The 11180-nt window shown below is 41.9% G+C and overlaps 1 long non-coding RNA gene across 1 annotated transcript; it reads left to right on the plus strand.

The window, feature by feature from the left end:
* Positions 1 to 238: 238 nt before the first annotated feature.
* LOC310905411 lies at positions 239 to 6724 on the plus strand. The gene is made up of 3 exons (XR_014589024.1): positions 239 to 672; positions 752 to 832; positions 1302 to 6724. It is a non-coding gene; the product is annotated as an uncharacterized lncRNA (long non-coding RNA).
* Positions 6725 to 11180: the final 4456 nt, after the last annotated feature.

An 11180-nucleotide genomic window follows, 5' to 3' on the forward strand; every position in this document is an offset into this window, starting at 1 on the left:
TTCCTGCAACAACTACAAAATTAACCTACTTGTTTGTACACCCACAAAGCTCCTCCACAGACAACCTCTGGAGCCTGCCTCCGTGGATGAGGGCACCCACGTTTTGCTGTTTCAAAGGTAAAATGAGCTGGGCAGCAGAGCAGGATCTCCAAATCAGGCTGCAGGGTTGTTGGCCAGACTAAAACATCAGGCGAAGGCCACGTGGAAGCACCCACCCTCTGCCTGACATACCTGGCTTGGCCATGCACAAGGGAATGGGGGAAGGACGATGGTCCTTCTTGAGGGCTGCTTCTTCCCAAGAACGGTGTGCAAGGAAGCAGCCATATCAGATGGGACTGGATCTGGCCAGACTGCCATGAATCAAAATCCTGTAGGAAGATCATAGACAACAGCTTCTTTTTGTGTTTCATTTTGTAACAGCTTGAAGAGCCTTTGTTGCTCAAGAGTTTGAGCATCCTTTTTTTTTTTTCCCCGCAGCTGTCAAATCAAATTGATTTTCAGTCGTTTTAACCTGGGCAGGATCAGCAAGCCTGCTCCCCCAGGTGAAAAGCCAGGACTGCGAGGAGTTGGCTGAATTATCTGATTCTTCTGAGACACAAAGAATTTGTTTGTCTTGCTTATGAGAGCTGAGGGAGTGATGGCACAGAAGGCTAAATCTTCACCATCCCCCTGGTACGCGGTGCACGCTTTGCAATTGATACAGGCAGAAATGCTTCGAGGGCTTGCAATGCAGTTGGCAGTGTCTTTGCAGGAAAGGACCTCTATCAAGCACGCTCGTGTCTGAATTACATCTCAGCCCTAGGGAAGATGGTTTCTTCAGTTCCCCTTCAAGGTCAGTTGTGGGGTAACATATGTTATTCGTCTCTCAGTCTTGCTAACAGAAAATCTGACTGAGGGACATGTGGAAACTGGGAAATGAAAATAAACAACGTGAATAAACACATTTGAAAGGGCTTGGGGGGGAGACAGAATCCCGACCTGCACATAACATCCTTACAACATGACAATGCAAATGAAATTTAGGATTTGCATCCTGATGGGTACAGTATATTTGAACTCTGCATGACTTCAGCGCATCTGCTAACCAAATAGAGTCACTCTTACTAGAGATGTATGGCATGGAGTCAGTGCAAGATTGGGGAACCAGCAAGCTCACTGCATTTGTGAATAGATGTTTAATGTTGTGGGGGTTTTGTTTGTTTGTTTGTTTGTTTTTGTTTTTCTTTTGCTTGGACTTTGTTTTTAATAACTCAAATGGAGCAAGGTCTTGCAGAGATTAATATGTTTAAATGGATTTTCAGCCCTCCATTCATGTGCTGTAGCGGGATGAACTCAGAAAGCCCTTGCGCTCCCAGGTCTGCCTTCCTCATTTCCTTCCACACATTTCCAGCTGCCCTTGCCCAAAGCTGGCCAGGCACAGCCACAAAGCCCACCCCAAGCCCACAAGTGGACAGGAGCCTTCCCAGCTGCTGGATGATTCCTTGCCAGGACAGCATGGGCACGAGTTTCAGTACAGCCTCACTTATTCCTACCTGGGATCTGCATGGAGTCAGCACAGCCTGGGGTCATGTCAGCAAAGCCTGAACAACTGTCTTGGGTACCCAAAGAGGCAGAGGAATACTTTCAAAGACGTTGTTCATGTTACCCATGTCGTGTGTTGCTGTAGGTGGCACCATCATATGTTCTAGACATTCAGGTTTGCTGTTCCCTGCATGTAGCAGCTGAAATTAGACCCCTGGTAGTGGCGTAGCCCTACTGCAGCAGCTCTCATCTGTACAGTCACGTTTGCCATTCCAGCCACGGTGAAGTGTTCTCTCACTGGCTCACCAGTGCTTCAGCACACCCACTTCTTTCCTAAGATTTGGCTAAAGATCAGAGCAGCTCGGTTATAATAGCATTTGGCAGTAAGTCTACCAAGCAACCTGGCCTGAACAGCTGAAAGGAGAGCAGCAAAGCAAAGTACTAGAAAAGAGACTCGGTATTCCAGAAGGAAATTTTTGGGCATCCCTTACAACCAGCATATCCTCGAATTTCTATTTCTGCCTCATTCGTCTCTGTGTAACACTTTTGTTTTCAATCCTCCTTCCCTCTTTTCTTACAATTAGCAAGGGAGAGGGGTGAATTGTGAAGTCAGATTACAAGCACCTGCCTCAGCCTGTGTGTGTGCATGCAGGCACATAGGCATGGGAGAGCAACCATTGCCAAAGAGAAGAGCTGGAAACAGACTAGTGAAAAAGAAATAAAGCTGAGGATAGTGAGTTACAAGAAAGTGGGTGAGAAAAGTAGAAAAACTATCACAACAGTTTCTCATCACCAGCTGGCATAGCAACTTTACTAGGGAAAACCTAGAGGCTTTCAGTGCGGTATATTTAGTAAATGGGGTATTACGATTCAATTCAATTACAAAACATCATGCATAAAGGCATTTTAATATTTTCTATGGGAAACCTGATGCTGGAACTGAACTGCTTTTAAACGAACCCCAAAGTCTTTGCCTTGGTTATTCATGCAACCAAGTGTGAGGCAGCTTCAAGCTTCCCAGAAGGTGGAGGCCACTAGTGTCAATTCTAGGAGAAGGAACTCCTCTTAAGGAAATCCCTAGGATCAATCATCAATCCAGGCTTCCTGATGGACAAGATTTTGTGTGCAAAGATCCCATAGTTACGGATGTGCTGCCTGAAAAGCAGGTTTTGCAGTGCATCTTGCATCACAGTGGCCAGATCCTGGACATACATCAAAGCCTCTACCTTATGAGTCGCAGCAGACAACAAGATGTACTGCCTGCTCTGATGTGCACGGCACAGGCTGTGCCTTTGCAGGGCAGGGTACCACACCTCACGCCAAGCTGGTGATGTTAGCGGCATCACAGGGAATAGCCCTTCCTCTGAGTAACAGCCTGCTCAGGGATCAGGCCAAGGCAGGTTTCCTCCTGACTTATTTCTGTACGTCCACGCTCTCTGTAAGACTGGCCTGCTGCAGCATATCGCATGGAATTCATTAGCACATCCCTTCTGATAATCCTCCCTGGGTTTAACACAGCATATTCATTGATTTTTCCTGGTCTCTTGGACAGCTGTGTCAAGTCAGAAGCATGTGTGTTAGGCCAGGCTGAGCCCAGGAGCTTGGCCCCTGAGAGGTTAGAGAAATCAGGGCTCTGAAGGCTCACTTGGAGGCTCAGGTGGAGTGAATTTACATTATGATCCAAATGAAAAATTCTGTCTCTTAAGACCCTCTATCCTTGACACCTTCTACTTTAAATGCTAGGATCCACCACTGTATCCCACAAGGAGACTGTCAGACACATCCAGCACTTTGACCCAAACCATGATAAGCACTAAAAAGCAGGCTCTGAATTTGTACAGACACCCACCCCATGTCAAAGACATTTTTAGGGTTCATTGAACAGGACATCCACTCCGCTATCACACAACCCTCAAGAACTATGAGGTAGTTCAGCAAGGTTGCTGCTGACAGCCTCAGCAGTTGAAGGAGAAAAAGATTATCCTCCTTTTGCCAGCTGGAAATCAGAGCCCCGTTCAAACACCCTTGGCTGCAAGGCAGCCACCTAATGATTCCCAGGCTTAGTACAACGTCTTTATCCCTCTAAATACCATACAAGTTGGGATGGATTCAGTGGCTTTTCTGCACTACCACCATGAATAAATATGAGATGGTCCCTGAAGATAAAGGTGGGGGCCATCTGCTCTGCACTCCGGGGAGTCCAAACCATCGGAGCAATTGCAAAGGTGAACGTCACTTCTCTGAAATGTGGCACCAGTCCCGTGGTTCAACCACATGAGCATGACCACAACACTTCATAATACATGTCAGGAGCCACCCCATGTACGCCCATCCTCACCCTGGATCAGCAACGCTGCTCAAGGACATAGCAAAGCCTTGGAGAAGGCACGTGTGGTGGTACTGGGGGCTAGTGCCCCACTGGGGCAGGGCAGGCTCAGGTAGGGAAACAAGAGAGAAAAAAAAACACGGTGAAAGAGATGAAAATCAAAGAATTTCTGGCAGATGTTTAGGGAATAGAAGGAAGGACAAGAGCAGTAGGAAGCAGACTTACTTCACCTTTCAGAGCTTGATCAGACTTGCACTGAGAGCAATGCAATTTGTTCCTCCACTTCTTTACATGTTAAATATTCAGATGCATATAAAATAGAGCAACAGCCAAGAATGAATATAAAACTATAGATGTGCAAGCACGGATATGCAGAGCTCTTACACTTCCTAGAAAAGTTTATTAATATTACTATCTAGAACCTCAGCTGTGGTCTATTAATTCCCACCAGCTGGGAATTTCATTCTATACTCAGAGATTTAGCCCATGTGTCCTATACTGTCAAGTACTACTACTGACAATGGTGGACAATTTGTCCACTTTTGTTATATCATTTATTACTTGGAACATCAATTTGACCATGAAATTTTCACTTATTTCGTAATAAATCATTTGCAGTGGGAAGTCACACTTCCCAATTTACGAATTTTCTTTCCATGCCTGGCTATTTCTTTACATGTCGTTGTGAATATATTCATCATTCAAAATGACCAGCTGCATAACATCGAGTATCATTCTTTGCCCCACCTATCTTATGGGATACTTGGAGTACAAATCTTTTTTATAAGAAACATAGGGCATAGGTTATGTTTCTGCTCCACAACTGTATTGTCAAAGTTGAGTTCTTAAAGCTAGGTATCTAAGTCTGTATTTAAGCATAAAATAAAAACAATTTATTTATCAAAAGTGTTATCAATCTGCTTTTCCATCACTTTCAGGAAAGACAAAACATCTAGGAGAAAGACTTCTAAGAATAATATTTTAAAATTTCCATGGATTTCAGCATCTCTTCAAATAACAGATGATTACTGTTATTACTACTACTGTGAGGTTTTGGTAATCTCATAATATCCATGTGAAGCTATTTCTCATTGCTAGAATTTACATCTTCAATCTGAGCTAAAATCATTAAATTAATAATCATGCGCACAGCCTGCAAGGTTGTGGTGCATCTCCGCCTCGCAGCCCAGCTTGGCACTCCGTACGTGTGCTGGTAGATAATCCAGGTTTTAAGAGCTGACTCCCTCTTTATCATTATGTGACGTAGGCCTGCAAAGTTCAAGGTAAGGCCATTGTGTCTTCAGTCTATTTTTATTGTACAAAACAGTGGATGGAACTTAATTATTTTTTCCATCTGCCAACCATTTTGACTAATTGAACCCTTCAGAGCCAGAAGTCAAGGTTTCCCAATGTAAACCAGACCCTGGAACTCGGCATTAGCAGAAATGTTGAAAAATCATGAAGGAATTTTTGGTTCTGAGGTTTGGTTCTGTTTTCCAGAGTCTGACCGGGATTCAGAAGAAGCCCAAACCCCTCCCCGGTATATACATTTTTTTGGGTTCCTTTAGTGTCTCAAATTTTCCAGGCACTAAAACTTCCCATGACAAAAAAAAAAAAAAAAAAAATGGATATAACTTAAAGCCACAGAAGTATGGAAATTCCCAGTAAAGGCTTTGACTTCCATTATTTTGGCAAAAGCACAGCATGCTTGGGCAGCATTAAAAAGGAAGCAGAATTTAATACTGGAGGTTTTTCTGATAAGTTCTCTGTATTGAAGATCTGACTGTTGACCATTCTGCAGTGTATTTTAATGACATTTTCACCAACATTTTTCCCCTTCAGAGGGTGAATGTTGTAGCCAATGAATTATGTTGCATATTTTACTTCTCTGATGATCCATAAAGACGTTTTCACCTGCAATAATACTCCATCTCTGATCTTAGCTTAGAACTTGTAGATTTGTGCAATGGTGACTCTCGCAGCAGTGCGAGACCATCAAGGACTGAAAGGCGAGAGGTATTTATTATCTTCCAGCTATGACTTGCAATACAGCCTACACCTAACAGACCTGAGAACTGCACTTCATATTGTCCTGCTTGGTAGTGAAGCCTGGATGGGTGGCTTGTGCTTCTTAGTTTTAACTTTCAGTACTATAAATCTGCCTTGACTTAGCTCTTTTAGGACCTGGTATAATTAAGGTGGCATTTCCATGCTGATGACTACTGCTTCATTTATCTCAGCCTCTTCTGCTATTGACGTTTCTTTCCCCAGTACTTCCTCAACTTGCCACCAGCATTAATGACATGCCACTAGAGATGCTTCATCCTTTGTTTTTTATGTCTTTGGTGTCTGGCCATTAGGAATCAGAAGATTCAGTGACTTCCACCCGTTCCCTTTGACAGAAAGCTTATTTAACAGCATATCTATGATAGTTTGGGAATGCTTCACAGAAATCAGGGATCTGTCTGAAATTCTACACTGGAGGCAAATGAAAATTTCTAATAGATCTGGGTCTTAGTTCCGCTAATTTCAATGGTTCGTTTCGCTGTTCTGGCAGTCAGGATCCATTAGTGGAACAGAAGGAGAAGCATGTATAATGCATGTACAGCGACCGCATTCTAATCTGAAACTTCTTTTTTCTTTTAAGTTCTTATTTTTTTAAATAAATATATAATGAGTTACTGACAGTACTTAACAATATCTTATACGAGACACTGTAATACCCCAAATAAATACTTAATTTCTGCTTTCCTGCAACTTCACTAGGATTACATCATGTCAGATTACTGTAAGTCTGCTTTAACCCAGTTTGAAAACACTAGTTACTCAAAGATCTTTACAATTCTTATTTCATTCTTTGAAATACCTTTTCTTTTGCTTCCTTTATACAGTTTTTCAAGCCTGTGTAGGCCAGGAATGAGAACAAGCCAAAAAGGGAGGAAGTTATGAAAGCATGAACGCTGTTCGACTGACAACAGAGCTCCCTCCCTTCCTGTCCCACCAGCAGCTGGGTGGGTGTATAGCTAGCTCTTGATGATATTAATTTAGCCTTCGAGTTGGTAAACATACTGGTAGTTTTTGTGATGTGTAAAAGCATCTCTGAAGAATCACATAGGCACCATAGGGTCTTTACCGCCCATGAAATAGCATGTATTTTTGATCTACTGACCTGCTTCCAGACCAGAAGCACTGAGTAAGAAGGGAGGCGCACACTACCTTTAACCACCAAGTGGAGTCATTAACATGCGTTCCCTACCATGAATTAAATTACTTTAGATTCTACTGACGATGCAAATAAACTCATGAAGCGTGGCTCTATAGGGCTGCAAACTAACCCAATTGAAAAGACTTTTGCTGCCTTTTTTTTTTTTTTTTATCATTCCATATGATGAACAGCTACCTCCCTAAATTATCCAGGAAAAGAAATTTTAACCATTCAGCAAATAACAAAAACTGTTTTAATGATAAAGAAAAAGTCACAAAGCTCAGCATGTTCTGCTGAGAACCATTAATGTGGGAAAGATGGTGAGGTCTCTGACTTTACCTTCCCTTTTGTTAATGCTCTTTTCCATTTGTAATCCATACATTTGAACAGAGCATAGATTCCATTAAAAAAAAAAAAAAAGTCCTAGATTTTGGCACTCATTGTCTTTTAAATGCTGCCTAATTTTGTGCTAAAGTCTACTGGAAAATTGAAGGAATTGAGCTCCTAATCCCACTGTGTTCCTTCGAAAATCTGGACCGTAATGATGACATTAATTATTGTCGCCTTTGACTTTCCTTCCTTCGTAAATATCAGCTTAAAAACTAACAGTTAAAATAGCCTTCCTGTGGTAGGAAGCACCTTATCTTGTACATGTGTGTCCCTGTAACATCTGCATATGGTGATCTGAACTTTGTTTCTGTTGCCCTCTATTAAAAGCAAAACAAAAAAATGAACTTGATAATACTTTGTTGGAAAAGGACCTAAACAATATCCTGCTTATTGCAGAAAACCAACACGGCGTGTTCCTTTAGCATAGAAAATAGGATGCGGAGTCTTGGGACACAATAAAGCCTACAAACCGCCCTTCCTTACCTCTGCTTCCTGATCCCCATCCCTGTGCTCCATGGTCCTTCCAGAACTTGCAGCACTCGTTTTCTATGTTATCTAAATGGAAGATACTGCTATCTCCTTGATTTCCAAAAGTCTCTGGCAATCCCGTAATGTCTATTTTGAAATGCGCATTTGGAAATACTCTCCCATTTTCAGTCTTAAAATGTACTTTAATGACTTAGCTATAAGGATCTTTAGTGTCTTTTATACACAAGTTTAAATTTGATATATTATTTGGTTGCTTCAGTCGATGAGATTTTAAATGATTTGGGAATTTCCTCCTTCTGGCTAAGTGTTTCAGGTCTCTATACCAAACCTACCCAAATTATTTTGATTCAGTTGAGCAAGTTAACTGAATAAGTAGGTTTATATACCAGCACCAAAATCCAAACCAGAGAACAGGACTTATGTAAGCTAGCACCCAAACTATAGCTAGTCTAAATACACTCTTGAAAGAAGAACATAAGTCAAACAGAATTACTTTGGGCCAGATTACAGCTAAAAGTACATGCACGTACTGACCACAGAGTCTCTCGTCCCTCCTACATCAATCCGAAGAGCTGTGAGCTCAGTTGGGGTCCTGGCACCTGTGAGCGGGGCATGGCAAACAGCAAAGGGTGAGACGATATAAAACAAAGACCAGACTGGTACTGAGACAAATGGCACATTCATAAAGGAGACAACTAGCAGGCAGAAACCTGCTTCAACATATTCTTACATTTAAATGTAGCCAACTGGCTGTTTGTAATAGTGTACATGCAGGCAAAAATGCAATAAAAAGAGAGCCTGAGCAGAAGCAGGGTGGGTACTGCAGATCTACGAACCGCAAAGCAAGTCACAGGATCTCCCCTGGCCTCAGACACGCAGCAGTGGGTGTTTTCCCAGACCAGTGTCTGCTGGAGAAGAGACTGGGGAGCTAGCTGGTGGGATGAACGTTTTTAATCTGAAAATGGGTGTTGGCTCCTGTCAAAAGCTGTCTCAATCTCTCCCCAAGAAAGCCATTGCCAATACTTCTGTGCGACTTGGCATGATCATCTATCTGTCTCTCTCCCAGAGAAAACTGCTACCCTGTCTCCACCCTTTTGTGTGATAGCGGAGGCTTAGCAACCACATGTAGTCCTCAGTGACAGACGTGAGCTAAAGAACTCTGCTCAGTATCTAGGCAGGGAAAATATGAAGGTCTTTTGTCAATGCACTGCAAACATAGGGCATTGGATACAATAAATGTACTTCTTAAAAAAAAATAGAGCTGAAAGATGCAGAAAGCATCTCAGAGAATTTTAGATTTTAAGTCTTGGAGAATACAGAATGGTCCATTTTAATAGAATTTATATACATAAAAAAAAAATCTAAAGATCTGAAAATTTGTGGGGTCACCCACTACTCGAAATCATCAGTTCAGATGTCCAGTTTTCCATGGGGAAGTCATCAGACCCCAGTGAAGGGCAATCAGGAATCCCATTCAGAAAGGATTGTCAGGAACAGTCATTTCTGTCTGAATTTCAGACTTTTTGACATTGACCTTAGAAAAATCCTGGCAAGTGTTTTTACAATTACTATATTCACTAGAATCTTCAAAAGGATTTTTTTTTAATTCCTCAATTCTTTGCAAATAGATGACATTTAGCTGCATATCACTTAGCTTCATAATCCTCTTAAAAACATGTGGTCTTGATTTAGAACCATTAGTTTCCATATGATGTTACTCTGTGACTGTATCAGATAATTGCATAATTTATTTGCCTTGCATATTGAACTGAGATCTGAATGCTGCTCGCCCAGCCCATTTACTCCAGACTTAGGAGCAGTGAGCCAGAATACAGTGCTTGAAAACCAAAATCAAGGAGAACAATAATCTGTGGGCATTTCTACATTTTTTTTTTCAAGAACACACAGTGTTCAGTGCAGTGCTGAAATTTTGTTTACTTGTAAAGGTGTTACATTGGTAACTAAAACCAAAACAAGAATATGAACAACAGATAAGTTATTTCAAATGATATCTAGAGAAATGCACAACCTCACCACTGAATGCTGTACATTTACCTAGAAATACTCTTTACACACAGCTTCAGCTTTTTCCCTCGCAGTGTTTGCAGCGGAAGCTGGCACTCATGGGATGCACGATTAACCACCAGGTCTGGGACCCGCCAAACATTTTCCACCTTAATGTTTTATACCACTCAACTCAAATGACATAAAGGCATTTTGGAGTTTACTTTAGAAAGCATTTCATCCAAGTACTGAGTGGTAACTTCATCACTTCTTCTCTCTTCAGTTAACACCCACAATTAATATTACTCACAAATGAAAACCCTGGGCTGCCTGGCTACATCATTAGGCCACCCAATTGATAGCCAATGCAACTAATTTTGTAGCGCAAAGGAGCGTCTGCCCATTTGGAGGCCACTTTAGCTGTCCAATTAGGTTTTTAACTCTGTGTGAAATCACGTCCCACCATGCTCCAACACTAAACTCTTCCATAATGTATGATGATCAAGTTTTAGACCATCTAAACAATGAGAACTTACTAGGTTTATGCCTTGCTAGAAAGGAATGCTCAAAATAAGTTTTGTGAAATAAAAAGGAAACTGAAAGATGGGCTCACAGATTCACATGTTAAATGCAGACTTGCCTCAATATCTGAAATTAGGACAGGTACCAAAAGGTCTCTACATTTTGGAGTTACCGTGTTAAGACTTCTTTTTAAAACACCCAAGAGAAGAGCTTCTTTTGGGTGAAATGATCCCTTCAGACACTCTACAGGAACTCCTACCTCCACCTGGAAGAAATGCAGCTTGACTCCTTCCACCAGAAGTAACAGGATAGATTAACTTTCAAGACATGGAAAAAATGTATCTCACCATATGCACATGCCCACCTAGAAAATCAACTGGACTTAATTAAACATGTGCTTCAAATTACAGGTGAGCCTCTGCACCTTACTGAGTGAGGAGGGATTTAGGCATGTATTTACACCCCATCTGAATGGGGGCAAGAGGAAATTCGGAAGGGCTGGGTACCACTTATACTCCACCTGCTTAAGCTGGAATTAGGCAGCACAGCGTTACCGCAAAGCCTCCCGGCTCAGAGGAACGAGCACGCTTCTGGCCAGGCTTTTGGGATCACTTGTGCAAGGAGCAAACGTCCATGTAAACAGGAAACAGGATTTGCTTTGTCACGAGAGAAAATTCTCCTGTCCCAGTGATTCATTTCGTGACAAAACAAAATATCTTCTAT

The sequence above is a fragment of the Anser anser genome (assembly GCF_964211835.1).
Source record: "Anser anser genome assembly, chromosome: 11".
Lineage (NCBI taxonomy): Eukaryota > Metazoa > Chordata > Aves > Anseriformes > Anatidae > Anser > Anser anser.